A 16772-nucleotide genomic window follows, 5' to 3' on the forward strand; every position below is an offset into this window, starting at 1 on the left:
TTTGTGCATGCTTAGGAAATCTCAGGTCTACTTAGGTCTTTTTTTTATTATTTATTTTGCATTGTGGCAGTGTATGCCAAGAATGCTTTTTTGATCATAAAATGTATGACTAAAGTTAAGACATTTTGTTTTTGGTGTCTGCATCAAATAGAATGCAACAAAAAGGTTTTATATACATAGAAAACACATTAAATGTAAGTAAAGTGTCTTCTTTAATGTTTTAAATAGTCCTTGGGAAAATAAAATGCTAAATATGGGTAGAATAATGACACAAACTGCAATGTAATGGTCTATATTCATGATTTGATTCTTTACATCTAATCCAAACAAACACATTGTAGCTTACACTTTAAAAAAATCCGTTATTTTACTTTTTTTCCCCCCGCAGCTGGGGTGCCAAACCCCCCCCCCGTAAAATGATGAATGTTAAATTACACATTTAGATTAATAATTTAAATTTCCAGTAAATTTCAATAATTTACATCCGGTATTTTATGGTAAATTTCTTTAAATTAACAGCCGTTAACCCCAGCTGCCGAAAAAAAAAAAAAAAAAGTAAAATAACGGACGATAAATTACAAAAATTTCCTTAAATTAAAATTTTTGGTAAATTACTGTAATTTAACATCTTTTATTTCTTGGTAAATTTCTGTAATATAAAGGCCATTAACCCCAGTTGCCAAAAAAATAACTGATTTTTAATACAGTGTCATATCGAACAAAAAACAAAAAAAAAAAAATGAAAATAACGGATGTTAAATTACAAAAAAAAAGTATAATAACAGATGTAATATTACAGAAATTTACGTCAATTTTAAACTTAAAATAAGAGACGTTAAATTACAGAAATTTCCTTAAATTAACATTTTGGTAAATTTCTGTAATTTAGAGTATGTTATTTTATGGTAAATTTCTGTAATTTAACGGTTGTTAACCCCAGCTGCAGAAAAAAAAAGTAAAAAAATAAATAAAATTATCATGTTTAGTTATGGAAATATCCCCAATTTCAGTTGATACTTATGTGTTTGAGAAAATCGTGTTTTGTTTTATTTCGTAATTTACATTTCTACAAAAAATTCTTCTAGAAAAATCTTTTATTTTTAAATACAAATTTTGGTTAAAATAACAAAAGAGATAACATGTTTAAATACTTTTTTTTTAGACAAGAAGGGTTTAGAAAGCAACAGCTGGTGGAATAATTGTGATTTTCAATCACAATAAATGAAAAAAGTTATTTTAATTAATTGTCATTTCGTGAAAATTTAAATAAAGAAAAATATAATTAAATATAAAATATAAATAATTGAAAGAATGGATAAATGAATAAATAAACAAGAAACTGAGGAACTTACAGTTTTCAAGTGGTCTAATATATATATATTTTTTCAGAGCTGTAAAGTGTGTGTGTCGTGAAATACATTGGATGAGTCAAAATACTTTATGCAAATGTAAATTTTAATGCAAAAAAAATCATAAGAATGTTGGGCAAAGATGATATTCCATGAAGACATTGCTACTATAAATACATCAGAATGTACATTTGTTTTTGTAATATGCTTTTGGTTTATTTCTAATTATTGATTTCTTTTATCTTTGCCACGGTGACAGTAAATAATATTTGACTAGATATTTTTCAAGATAATAAGTGCTATTTAAAAGGTTGGTTAATTATGTTAATTAGGCAAGCTAGGGTAATTGAGCAGGTCATTGTATAGCGATGCTTGGTTCTGGGGAGAAGCAGTGGCGCAGTAGGTAGTGCTGTCGCCCCACGGCAAGAAGGTCGCTGGGTTGCTGGTTCGAGGCTCGGCTCAGTTGAGATTCCTGTGTGGAGTTTGCATGTTCTCCCTGCGTTTGCGTGAGTTTCCTCCGGATGCTCTGGTTTCCCCCACAATCCAAAGACATGTGGTACTGGTGAATTGACAAATGACTGAAAAAACAAATCAAACTTTTTCCAGAAGAAAAAATATCATAGGAAATACTGTGAAAAATTCCTTGCTCTATTAAACATCATTTGGGAAATATAAAAAACACAGGAGGCCTAATCATTTTGGCTTCAACTGAATATAAATCCCATTTTCCAAAATTTGACCATTTTGACTAGTTGTGTAGTTATACAGAAGTCAGAATTATAGGCCCCCTGTTTATTTTTCCCCTAATTTCTGTTTAACGAAGAGATTTTTTCAGCACATTTCTAATCATAATAGTTTTAAAATCTCATTTCTAATAGCTGATTTATTTTATCTTTGCCATGATGACAGTAAGTAATATTTCAAGACTCATCTATACAGCTTAAAGTGACATTTAAAGGATTAACTAGGCTAATTAGGTTAACTAGGCAGGTTAGGGTAATTAGGCAAGTTATTGTATAACAATGGTTTATACCTTAAAAAGGTGTTTAAAAAATTAAAAACTGCTTTTATTCTTGCCGAAATAAAACAAATAAGACGTTTTCCAGAAGAAAAAATATTATCAGACATACTGTGAAAATGTCCTTGCTCTGTTAAAGATCATTGGGGAAATATTTAAAAAAGAAAAAAGATTCAACAAGGGGCTAATAATTCTGACTTCAACTGTACACACACACACACACACACACACACACACACACACACACACACACAGTATAAATATGCATGCCATTAAATATACACAATGCACAATATGTTTTCAATACACAGTATATTCAATGAAGATGGTCAAGAGCACAGTACATTAATATAGTATTTTCAAGTGTGCAGTAATGCAGAAAGCTTCAGTGATGCAGCTCACTATAAAGCTCTGCTATTCTGGGAAATGTATAGCTGTTGACTCTTCTTGGTGTTTCCTGACGGTACCTGGGGACTGTTTGACTGAATGCGCTCATCGCGGATCACTCAGATCACACACACACAGGTCTAAATTTGAACTGCACCGAAAATAGTGTGTTCCTATACTATTATGCAAGGCCTATTCGTCTGTTTACCACATCAAATGTACAAATAACTCTGCCAGATCCTACACTGGGCCACTGAAACCTCCATCGCTTTATGTAATTCAGCTTGACATCATTTGTGTGTGTGTGTGTGTGTGTGTGTGTGTGTGTGTGTGTGTGTGTGTGTGTGTGTGTGTGTGTGTGTGGGTGCAAGGCTGTTGGGCTTTAAATACACATTTAAGCGTGCATTTTGTTCTGTGTATATTTCTGCCTCTCAATCTCTGCCTGAAAACAGGTGAGACTTTTCGGACCTTCACTTGCATTGAAGTGAACTTTAACCGAATGCTTCAGGTCTTTAAGCTTGGCCATTGTTTAAAGAACACGTGCTTATTGCATTTAGTAGATACATGCATCATGAAATTGCTCTGATGCAAGGTTATGATGTATATTAAGTGGTTTCTGAAAACAAGTATTTGTAGTTTAAATATATTCAGGCTATCATACTCTTTTGTAGCTTCTTCTTTGCTGTTTGTCTATCGTGGTAGTCAAGGTCTCTTGCAGCACACAGTCATAATCTACATGTACAGTACATTCAATTCAATTCAATTCAGCTTTATTTGTATAGCGCTTTTACAATGTAGATTGTGTCAAAGCAGCTTCACATAAATGGTCATAGTAACTGGAACAGTGTGGTTCAGTAACTGGAACAGTGTGGTTCAGGTTTTAGTGTTTAAGTTCAGTTCAGTTCAGTTTAGCTCAGTTCAGTGTGATTTAATCATTACTGAGAGTTCAAACACTGAAGAGCAAATTCATCGATGCGTAGCTCTACCAATCCTGAACCATGCGAGGCAGTGGCGACAGCGGAGAGGGAAAAAAAACTTGTTGTTGTTGTTGATGTTGTTATTATTATTATTTATTGATTCATTTTCTTGTCGGCTTAGTCCCTTTATTAATCCGGGGTCGCCACAGCGGAATGAACCGCCAACTTATGCAGCAAGTTTTTACGCAGCGGCTGCCCTTCCAGCTGCAACCCATCTCTGGGAAACATCCACACACACATTCACACACACACTACGGACAATTTAGCCTACCCAATTCACCTGTACCGCATGTCTTTGGACTGTGGGAGGAAACCGGAGCATCCAGAGGAAACCCACGCGAACGCAGGGAGAACATGCAAACTCCACACAGAAATGCCAACTGAGCCGAGGCTCGAACCAGCGACCTTTTTGCTGTGAGGTGAAAGCACTACCCACTGTGCCACTGCTTCGCCTGTTGTTGTTAATATTTTATTATTATCTTACTATTGTTATTTTATCACACTATGATCATGTTAATTATTATTAATATTATTACTGCTGCAATTTTCTCACATTATGAACATATTGGTTAATAAACTGATGTTTAAAATTAATATTATTAATTATTTCACATATTAATAAACATTCTGTAATATTATTGATAAAGAATTTATTGACAACTATCATAATATTACTGTTAGCAATTACCTGATTCATTATTGTTATTATTTTATCACAGTATGATCATTTTGATTATTAAATGAATGTTTGAAATAAGTAAAAATTATTTTAAAAAAAAAAATTCTAATATTGATGAAGAATCTATTGAGAACTAAAACTAATAATATTACTGTTAGCAATTACATGTTGTTATTATTATTATTATTTTTATTATTATTATTATTATTATTGTTGTTGTTGTTGTCGTTGTTGTGGTTGTTGCTGTTATAACTAATTATAATGATAAATAAAAAAGTTAATAATAAATTAAAAGACTATTCAAGAGTAACAAAAAAGCACTAATAATTCCCTGAATCTCCCCCTTAGGATGTCACCTTAATCCTCAGCTCTCCTGTCGACAAAACAACTTGTGTTACAAATTTATTAAGGTCGGCTTCAATTACCAGGCCAGAGAGGGAGAGATCTATCACTCGGGGCCCGCAATATGATTCAAGGGCAATTGAATCTAATCCATCTGCATAAGAGTCAGTTGTAAAGTGTGACAGCTGTGTCCTGCAGGTAGTATCTTTGTCACCTGTGACATATTTTCCATTATTATTATTATTATTATTAATATTATTATTATTATTATTAATATTATTATTATTATTGTTTTACAATTCGTTATTAACAAAGTATTATTGTGAGTATGTAGCAAATACCTTTTATTTCTTATAGTATGACTACATATAGTAATAAATATAGTTTTTTACCAATACTAAGTTGATATTATGTCTATAAATGCATGTTATTGCAGAGATAATAATAATAATAATAATAATAATAATAATAATAATAATAATAATGATGTTACAGTGCCTGGTTGTGTTGTTGGGCAATTATTATAAGAATTATGAAATATGTCCATCAATAAATAGTATAGTTTTTTATATACATATACATTTTTTTTTACATACATATACATTTTTACATTTAAATGTTTTCCAAAAAATGATCCAAATTAACATTATTTTTGCAAACCATTAAATTGCAGAAGGGTAAAATCAATCCGCATCCTCCTTTTTTTTTCTCCCCAAAGTATCTAATTTTACTCAGAAATAAATGTCACATTACGGAAGCAAAATGGTTTGCGAACGGCAATTCACTTTGACTTTAAGCAAGGCGCTGAATAAATCACACTTTATAAATGATCCTTTGAATGCAGCCATTCTCCACTCCTCTGTGATATAAGACTGTTAAGGCACAAAGATTAAGCTATTAACTCCCTGTTGCAAATTACTGCTTTCAAGTGTTTATGCAAAACTTTCCATCACTCCGCCATTAGTGTGCAGCTGTGTATTATGATCAGTTCTAGACTGAGTAATGAAGATGCTCATAATGTAACACAAACACACTAAAAGCTAGAGACACTGAAGCTGATTTCAGCCTGATGATCATTTTATGTAGAAACTGTTAATGATGTTTTTGGGGGAAAATATATAGTGGTTTGAAAAGTGTCAATCAAAATCAATGCATCAAATTAATTTATATTAATTGATGAGCACTAGCTATTCATAATCCAGTTAAATCCAGATATACTACTACTACTACCACTAATATCTATTTACCCCCAAATTCTGTTTATTTCTAAACTTAAGTTTTAATAACTAATTATTAATAACTGATTTATTTAGATTTTCAAGACCATTATACTGTAGTTTGAATGCTTTGCATATAAAAGAAGGTTCTGCACTGAAAGAACTTTTCTCTTAATTTCTATGTACAATTGAAGTCAGAATTATTAGCCCCCCCTGTTTCCCCCCCCAATTTCTGTTTAACAGAGACAATATTTTTTTTCAACACATTTCTAAACATAATAGTTTTAATAACTAATCTCTAATAACTGATTTATTTTATGATGCAATGATGCCATGATGACAGTAAATAATATTTGACCAGATATTTTTCAAGACACTTCTCTTCAGCTTAAAGTGACATTTAGGGTGCTTTCACACCTACACTTTTGTTTCGGAACGTATCTCGTTTGCCCAGTTAGAGTGGTTCGTTTGGCATATGTGAACAGGGTAATCGCATTCTGTTCCACGCCAAAGTAATCGATCCGAGATCACTTGAATGAGGTGGTCTTGGCTCGATTGAAATGAACCCTGGAGCGGTTCGATTGCAGTGAGAAAGCGATCCGATCCAAGCGCTGTTATATCACAGTGTTTTATGGATATGTAATAGGCATATGGCTATATGAAGACAGAATTATGAGTAAGGCGGGAAGTTTCGCGAGTCTCCGGATGCCTGCAAACGAGTGATGATCTCCCGGTAATCTCGCCTCTCCCTCCCGGTCCTCAAATAGGCATCGTCGCGCACCCTTCTCACCCCTCCCCACCGCGTCTCTCCTCAGACACGTCGCACGCACGCTCCCTGTCAATCACCACCAAACCACCACCTCTCCTTACAGCTGAGCGGGACGCTGCAAAATAAACCCTGACACTCTGACCAATGTAAGGAGAGTTTACTCACACGTGACTTGTTTTAGCTCTTTTGGTCCAATTAGAAATTTTGCAGTGTAAAGGCGAACCGCTCCAAGAGCAAAGAGCAACATTGTAACTATTGTAATCTCTGTTTTGGAACAACTGAATCGATTCACAGGTGTGAAAGCACCCTTAAAGGCTTAACTAGGTTAATTACCGTATTTTTACACCGAAAGCGGCGAGAGCGTCGAAGTAGTCGGAAGTCATTCATTTTCAATGAGAGCCTGTGGTGATAAGCGGCGAGGAGCAGCGTGGCGCAGCTTCGCTGGTGTGGGTCGAGGAGTGTTGAAATCAAGTCAACTTTATGGTAATGAGCTGTGACGCTGTTCGGCGGCAAGCAATCAGAATGAAGAAGTCCACCGCTTGACAGAAGTGAAGAGAACACAGACCTGTGAACTTTGGTTTCGACCACAGTTTTTCCCAAGGGTTTCATTATTGCGGTCGCCGGATTTCCAATTATTTACAATGTTTTCTTACAGGAACATACATTAAAAAGTTACTGGCGAGTTACTGATGTGCATTAATGTTATATATATATATATTTATCAGTACAAAACAGTATTGCTGCTTCAGGATATTTCATGCAACTTGATCTTCTATTGTTATATGAATTTGATAAGAAGTGCGCAACATTTTCATGCTAGAAAGCATGTTTTATGCAGGAATGTAACTGATACACTGCAACGGCCCCTTTAAATACGAAATCAATGCAGCGAATTTGGCGCTCTCGCTGCCGAAGCTGAAGGCAGACAGCATTGTCGCCAGGGTAGCCAGAGTGACCTTAAACGCTCTCACCACTTTTGGTGTGAACGCACAGTTAGGTTAACTAGGCAGGTTAGGGTAATTATGCAAGTTATTGTAAACAATGGTTTTTTTTGTAGACAGTCGAAAAAATATAGCTTAAAGGGGCTAATAATTTTGTCCTTAAAATGGTTCATAAAAAGTTTTAACTGCTTTTATTCTAGCTGAAATAAAACAAATAAGACTTTCTCCAGAAGAAAAAAATTGTATTAGACATACTGTGAAAATTTCCTTGCTCTGTCAAACATCATTTGGGAAATATTTAAAAAAGAGGAAAAAAAATTCAAAGGGGGGTTAATAATTTTGACTTGAAATTGATTTTTGAATTAGTGGTAGATTTTTTTTATTATTTTTTAAATTTTGAATAATATCAACCTTATAAGCCATTTAAAACAAGTCATGTAAAACATCAAGTTGAAACATGGTATTCTGTTTAAAATTATTAATATTATTGTTTAAATGTTAAATTAAAATAATAATAATGTAACAAAACAAAAAAAAAAAAACTTTTCATGACCTTTGCTTCCTTGAAAATGCTGTATTCCCTGAAAAGGACGTTAACTTCATTTTTGCACTTAAATTATTTATTGATATTTTTGAGACATTCAGGAGCTCCTAGGCCATTATTAAGTCCCCCATCTATAATTGACTTGGCTAGACAATAAAACATTTTTACAAAAAGATCAAAATATGCAATTTGGTTCTCAGTTAAAAAGATAGTTCTTTCAAAAATAACTACTATATTTACTCTCAAGTGTTTCCAAACATTTATGATTTTCTTTTTCCTGTTGAACACAAAAGGACATATTTTGAAGAATGTTAGAAGCCTGTAACCATTGACTTTCTAAATAGGAAAAACAAATACTAAGGTTGCCAACTTTTCATTGTTCAAAATATTTTATTTTATGTTTATCACAATAAGTTAGTTTTCATAACTAAATAGCTGTAAGGTCCCCCTTTAGATCCCTTGAAGATATTTTGCCTTAATAGGGCAATCACTTAATAGTATGCATCCTACACAGCTTTTCCAGTGTCCCCATAATAAACATCACAGTTAATGATGATGATGACAGAAGATGAAGAGCACTTTTAAAGCCCCTCACTAACTCTGGCTGTTCAGAGCAGATCTTGCTTCTCCTCCAGTGTTGAATCAGTTGGAGGACCTGCAGTGTTTTTCAGCCTGGCTCTGCTGTGTCCTCTGGAGATTGGATGGGTTTGATAGCAGCCTTTGATCATGCTTTCTGTCTCTGAGTGGATGTTCATGGGGGCCCCGCTCCATCGGGGATCCTGAGAAAGAAAAGCCCAAGGATGAGGGTCTGAAGGGGGAATGAGTGTGTGTTACTCCAGCGCAACCCGAGGGTTTTCATTTCCCTCAGGGTGCAGAGACAGTCACTATAAAAGTCTTTAAGTACTGAAATCTGGAATTTTCATATGGGTTTTTTTAATATTTGTGTCCTAAAAGAGCTTAATACACAGAAACCTTGCACACTGAGGGGCTGTTCACACAAACACTGGTATTTTTAAAGTTGCAGGTTTTTTTTTTTTTTTTTTTTTGTCAGTTGTTTTTCTATGCATATCGGTCATTTGTCTACACAAAAAAATTCATTGATTTTTTTTATCGGCTTAGTTCCTTTATTAATCCGGGGTCGCTACTGCGGAATGAACCGGCAACTTATCCAGCACGTTTTTATAGCATATTTATACCCACGCAAATGCAGGGAGAACATGCAAACTCCGCACAGAAACGCCAACTGAGCCGAGGCTCGAACCAGCGACCTTCTTGCTGTGAGGTGACAGCACTACCTACTGCGCCACTGCGTTGCCCGTAAACACATAGCATACTGAAAAAAAGTTTCAGTGGATTTACTTTTTTTTGTTGTTGTTAAGTGGTTGCAAAAAAAAAAAATATGCTGAATTTAAACAAACAAATTATGTTGAACAGTTTAATAAATTGAAATAAATTCTAAATTAAATCCAGCATACATAAACTGTTCACAAACACTTACTTTAAAAAAAAGTAATTATTTCATCATTTATACACACATCGTCTGCTGAACTACTATTAATACAAGTATTGTTTATGTTAGTAATTAAGGACCAGACAGATTGTGTGGAATTTTTTGCAGAATTTTGTAAAAAAAGAAAAAAAAAAAGAGACGAAGAAAAATATCTGTGAATTTACAGTATGCAGAATGGGTTTGGAAGAATCACAAGACAGAAAATGGGTTAAGCAGTGGCGCAGTAGGTAGTGCTGTCACCTCACAGCAAGAAGGATGCTGGGTCGCTGGTTCAAGCCTCGGCTCAGTTGGTGTTTCTGTTTGGAGTTTGCATGTTCTCCCTGCGTTCACGTGGGTTTCCTCCTGATGCTCCGGTTTCCCCCACACTCCAAAGACATGCGATACACATGAATTAGGAAGGTAAATTGTCCGTAGTGTATGAGTGTGTGTGGATGTTTCCCAGAGATGAGTTGTGGCTGGAAGGGCATCCGCTGCATAAAAACTTGCTGGATAAGTTGTTGGTTCATTCCGCTTTGGCCACCCCGGATTAATAGGGGGACTAAGCCTACAAGAAAATTAATAAAAGACAGAAAATATTACTTTATGAAACTAACATTTTCAAATTAGTCAATGATATTACTGAAATTAAGTAAAAAAATGAATGAATATAAATGTACACACATTTACACAATTATATAAATAGACTTAATTATGGTCTACAAATCTGCAAAAATCTGTGCATGAAGATTTCATGTGAAAATAATTGTCAATTATTCAAGACAAAATATTTTTTATGAGTCACTAGCTGTTTTAGGTCAGTTTAACATAATATATGTTCAAAGAACTCATAAGGTTAATTTTATTCAGCTCAAAAATTTAAGGCAACCAGAATTAAGTATAACCAACTTAATTACAATGAGATGGTGATGTTTGAATAGTTAAAGAATACCTTTTGGGGAAGGAATGTGCTTACTTAAAATCTATACAATGATAAAATATGTGTATAAGCAAAAATCCCCCACAGATCTGATAAAATTTTAAAGGATTCAGAAAATATCTTAACTACACAAAACGATGTCATATTAATTGAAAGAAAAAGCAATCCTACCCACTGTTGTGGCTCAATGAAGCAGCCTGCAGGGATTCTAGTCCTTTTAACCATCAATAATTAACCAGAGGAACTACTTAACTACAGGAAACCCACTGCAAACAAGCTGATGACCCAGACTAGTCCTCTTCGAAAAATCTATGGTGAATAATGCATGGTCATTACGCAATGATATCAGTTGCATTTCTTCTAGTCGGAGTCAGACACAATTAGAGGAAACCTGAAAGTGGCTGCGCTTGTAGCTTTACTCTACTGGGGAATGTCAGACTGATGGCCTCCAAGATCAAACCTATGTAGGCTGCTGAGATGTATGAAATATGCAAAGTTTTAATGCCATGAAACATTCGAGTGATGATAAGCTTATGAATACCTGACCCAAAAACATCTGTAATGCATGAATATTTATTTCTTCAACTGCTTTTAATATATAAGCTTTGCATTATTTAATTGATTTACTATATCCACTTCACTGGAGTCTCGGGGGAATAGTATAAACATCGCTAGGGTTGAAATAACCATGCCTCTTGAAAGGCTCTCACAATAGGGTTACATTCTTTAAATGTTAAAAAAGAAAGAAAGAAAGAAATATCATGGTTTTCGCTACATTAATTGCATTCATTATTTGTTTAACCCTTTAAGGTGACATGCTGATTGACTGAATGCAAGGCCAGCAAACACGACGTAGGTTTCAGTTAAGATGAACAGTTCCCATAATTTTACTTTATACATAAAGGTCGATGGCTCTGCATACTATGACTTTATCTTGCTGGAGTTTATAGTCGTTTCATTTTTTTTCAGGACGCATTAATACCGCTCTGTAGGTCTATTGGAAACATTCATAAATTGAATCCTTTGCATAAATCCTTGCAAATGCACTATATATTGAAGACATACTTGTTACATAAACGCAGGAAATCACACTTCAGCAGCGTTTATTTGAGAGCGCACAAGAAGATCGGTATGATTGCATGTTCGTATTACATAAAAGCGTTCTCGACTTGTAATACTACGCTCATCACAATTGTCATTGAACTAACGCCATAGGTAGTTGGTAGATCTGTGTAAAAGGTCTGCCACCAGAGTTGGAAAAAATCCTAGAAAAAAGGAAAAAATAAATCAAAAGAGGACTAATAATTCTGACAAGAACTGAATATATATATATATATATATATATATATATATATATATATATATATATATATATATATATATATATATATATATATAAAAATAAAATTGGTTGGACACATAATTACTGACTAGCATTTTATGAATCTACACTGTTAACTGTCATAAAGTACACAGTATTTAACTGTAATATAAATGGTATTTTACTTTTTTAAGACAATTATGCAGTATGTTACTGTATTTTAAATATGCATTGTGAAAATGAATCTATGGGCTACACCCGCTGTTTCAATAAAAATTCATTTGCACCACTTTGTGGACTCTGTTTCAGGCTAAAAAGGAGGTGTGTTAAGGTGCATTGCAGTGTTGCTATTTTGAGGAACTAATTTAGACCGTGCAATAGGCCAGCTAAAACCTGGTCTAAAGTTCAGCGCAGAGCGCGTTTGTCATGCACCTATGCGGGTCCAAACACGTACACATTGCTTAATACACAGAGAATGTACAGCAATACACAAATATTTTTACATATTAAAAATAAATAAATAAAGAATTTAAAAAAATTTAACCACACTTGGTTATTATTATTCATCTATTAATTTGCTGGAAATAAGAACTGAATTTAGAAATAGTTTTGAAACAAATCTTTGCGCTTAACAAATAAAATATGATAAAATATGTAGGCCAATGGATTTCTTTAGTGGAGTGCGTACAACACCGTTTCCTTATCCACGAAAGTAAATGACTAAACTAAATTGTACAGTAAAAGGTAGGTAAAGAGAAAGTAAAGAGGTCAAATGGAGGAGGCTTGTTCTTTATCCTCATGCTGCAGATGAGGAGTTTAACTGTTTTCTTGCTAGTGAAGCATTCAGTTTTTTCATTAACAAAGTCCGCCATGTAAATAGCAAATGCGCCATCGTGCGATTCAACTGACTCTTAAAGTCAAAGGAATGGAATGGGAGATGAGACTCTGATGGGTTTAATGCTTGTTATGCTTAAAACACACCCATAACTTGGCCCACACGGAATTTGGGTGCAGAAATCAGCAGATTTTTAGCCCATGCTTGAGTATGTATTAACTTGTGTAAATTTATATTTATTCAGTTTTTAAATTATTTTCACTAATATTATTGTGATATAATAATAGAACTATTTTATTTTATATGATTTATTCACAATACAATTTGTTAAGTCATATTCTCTGTCTTTTAGTAGATAAATTATATAAGAGACTTGCTTTATTTACCGATTAGATATGAAATAAAAATAATGAATTTTTTACAAAGTTCCCAGTAGAAAGAGCAAGAAAATGTCAGCAGACTCTGTTCGGCCCTACCCATAACTCATTAAGAGAATAAACACAACTGATTAGCCGGGGCGCAAATCTTATTTTTTCCGCCCTTAAAATAGCAATAGTGCAATCGGACACACCCTTAATGCTTTTGCTCGTAGACTGTTAAATAGAGCCCTTTATTTTTCAGTAAAGATATACAGTACAATACTATAAATACACATACAGCAAGATAAATGATGCTGTAAATGTAAATACAGTATTTTTACTGTAATTGATATACAGTAAGTTACCGTAGACTCTACAGGAAAGTATTAACAGTGTACAGTTTCATTTTAAACTCATCTTTAATGCTACAACTTGAATAATCATGATGATGACTAAATCGCCAGCAATTTGTCATTTTTAGACAAACTATCTCTTTAAATGCATCTTTTAATCATTGCTAATCAACCGGAGGAAAAATAAACCCCCATAAAACACTATGCCGTGTAACTACACAAGACGTTGATAATCCCCATCCATTATGCTAACCGAACTCTCTGCTGAGGTAGATTGGAACGGGGTAATTACCAACATTTAAACTGTGGAAATCTTTAGAGCTATCGTCATAATCTTTGTTTATCATGAACAACATTTTACGCGCAAAATAATCACCCCAATTCCGTTCGCTAATTAGGTCAATACATCGGATCCTTGGGGACAGTTCTAATCAGCCATCCTGCAGGCTGTTTGAGAAGATTAACAAAGCTAATAGCTACATTAATTTCAGGGTAAAGCCAAAATCTCTGCGCAGGGAGGTGATGACTCAATATAAAGCATGGAACGTATGGTGACTCAAGGACAAAATAGAGAACAAGCCTCTGTTGCTTTTCAATTGGTGACCTGACACTTGGAAACAAGCCTCTACAGATGTAAAATTCATACAGCAAGGTGAGCAGCACTTAAATGCATGGTACATTGTGGTGTAATGAGAAAATGAAGAATGTTATCTGACTCTAGATCTGCAGCCTCAAGGCTGAACATTGTTTTTTTAAAGACAGCAAATTTGTCTTTAAGGCTTGGCATCACTTCATTATTGGACATTACAACTCATATGGTGACTGGCCTTTAGTGCAATGTCAAGGTTCAATCTGTTCCATTTTTCGCATCTGTAGAAAGTGTGTTGAGAGGTGTTTTGATAATTCAGAAACTCTGTATAAGCTAAAATCCAGAATGCTGTTACTTGAAGCACAGAGAAGTGTGTATTATTTTAGTGAGAAACACTAATATTGCAAATTGTACTCTGTACAAAATATCTGTAATTTAGCAGTTTTCCATATTTTGTCATTCATGTTTTTATATTTTTATTTTTCCCATTTATCTATGCTTTTGAATTGCATTATGGGACCTTGATCTTTCTTCCAACAAAGTTTAATCTTAAAAAAGTGACTTTTATTAAATTTTTACTTGCTTAAAGTGATATATTGTCTACGCTGGTTTATTTCAAACACCTTGTAATAAACTGCCAGCACATTTTCTGTTATTTTTACTGACCGTGTCTGCTATAATGTTAATGTTGTTTTGGTGTGTTTACATAGATGAATATGGCCACGGTGCAAATGCAAAGTACAGTTACGATCTTATTGCCACACTAGATCGTTATAATAACATGATATATGCCTTCAGTGATTTGTTGAAGATTAATACCAAAAAATAATGCAACTGGAATAATTCAGCAGTCGCGATCATCTGGTCTTATGTAAAGCAAGAGATCGCGATGACATCTGATGACCTGCGCAGGTGCTGTAGTGCTGTCCCAATTCTTAAGGGTAAATTTTGAATCCCTTCCTCTTAACACTCGTTTTCAAGGGCAAAGGGGAAGGGGAAGGGAAAGGGGTAGGGGTACAAAAATAGAATTGGGAGTAGGCTTTTATTTTGAAGGCGTAGGGCTAAAAGGAAAGGGGTAGATACTCCATCAAATGGAGAAGTTTTAGGATCACACTCGAAACCAAGGGGTAAGAAAATGTCCCAGAATACACCAGCCACAACTGCAGCATAGCTGCACCCAGAAGTATGGAGGTCCACAAATTATTATTTTTTTTTTTTTGTCATTATTAAAAATCTTTTAAACATTCACAACCTTGTTCGTGTTTTACCATCAAACTTAAAAAAAAATGCTAAATTTGCTATTTATAATCCATAATAATAACTCCTATATAGTAGTCCCTTAACCTTCTGTCCCTGGACACTCAAATAACCTGTCAGAAAAGTCTAGTGGCTGGGAATGACCAGTCAGTACCTAGATGGGAGACCACATGGGAAAGCTAGGTTGCTGCAAGAAGGTCTTTAAAATCCCAGGATTTCCCAGGAAGTCCCTTAAAAAAGAGTAGGGGTTTAACCCTGGTATTGTAGCTAAACTTGCCCTCTGGCCTCTGTCAATCATGGCCTCCTAACCAATCCCCTAATCATAATTGGCTTCATAACTCTGTCTCCTCTCCACCAATCAGCTGGTGTGGCGCAATATGGCTGCCATCCAGATTGATGCTGCACACTGGTGGTGGATGAGGAGATTCTCCCCAATGTGTAAAGTGCATTGAGTGTCTAGAAAGTGTTATATAAATGTAAGGAATTATTATTTGCTTGAGTGAGTTACATACAAATCCAATGCAAATGTGTAAACAGAGCAAGCGGAAGGTCAAATAATTCAATTCAAAATAATTCAATTCAATTAAAATGATGCAAGTGTTCTGTGTTTGGTGTGAACCCAGCATGAAAAAAAGCCATGCGGGTCATTCAGAAAGTAGAAAACAGCATTCACATGATATCATGGGGTAAAAACTCATCACCAAACTGTTATCAGAGTTTCTGGATTTTTCAGAAAGTTTCGGTTTCAGTTACCAGATACCCTGAAAAACTGATTCCTTGGATTTACTAAATGGTCAACAACAACAACATTATTATAAAGCACTGTCGCCTCACAGCAAGAAGTTGAAGAAGTTGGTTCGAGTCTTGGCTGGGCCAGTTGGCGTTTCTGTGTGGAGTTTGCATGTTCTCCTCAACTGGGTTTCCTCTGGGTGCTCCGGTTTACCCCACAGTCCAAAGACATGTGCTATAGGTGAATTGAACAAACTAAATTGGCCATAGTGTATGGGTGTGTGTGAAGGAGTTTGTATGGCTGTTTCCCAGTACTGAGATGCGGCTGGAAGAGCATTAGCTGTGTAAAACATATGCTGGAATAGTTGGCAGATTTTTTCCACCGTGGTGACCTCTGATATATCAGAGAGTAAGTCGAAGGAAAATGAATTAATATGGTTATGTGCGTGAATGAGTGTGTATGGATAGTTCCCAGTTGCGGTTGGGTTGCAGCTGGAAGGGTATCCGCTGTGTAAAACATATGCTGGATAAGTTGGTGGTTTATTCCGCTGTGGCAATCACTAATAAATAAATGGACTAAGCCGAAGGAAAATGAATGAATGAAAATGTTCATTTGATTTATTTACAATATGGTTTGTAAAGTAATATTTTCTATCTTTTAGTTGATAGATTATATGAGA

The 16772-nt window shown here is 34.7% G+C and overlaps 1 long non-coding RNA gene across 1 annotated transcript in view; it reads left to right on the plus strand.

Moving 5' to 3' along the window:
• Positions 1-16772, plus strand: part of LOC137488255 (uncharacterized) — a 431442-nt gene that overhangs the window by 414269 nt on the left and 401 nt on the right. The window lies entirely within an intron of this gene.

Source organism: Danio rerio, chromosome 18 (genome assembly GCF_049306965.1).
Source record: "Danio rerio strain Tuebingen ecotype United States chromosome 18, GRCz12tu, whole genome shotgun sequence".
In the NCBI taxonomy this organism is placed as follows: Eukaryota; Metazoa; Chordata; class Actinopteri; order Cypriniformes; family Danionidae; genus Danio; species Danio rerio.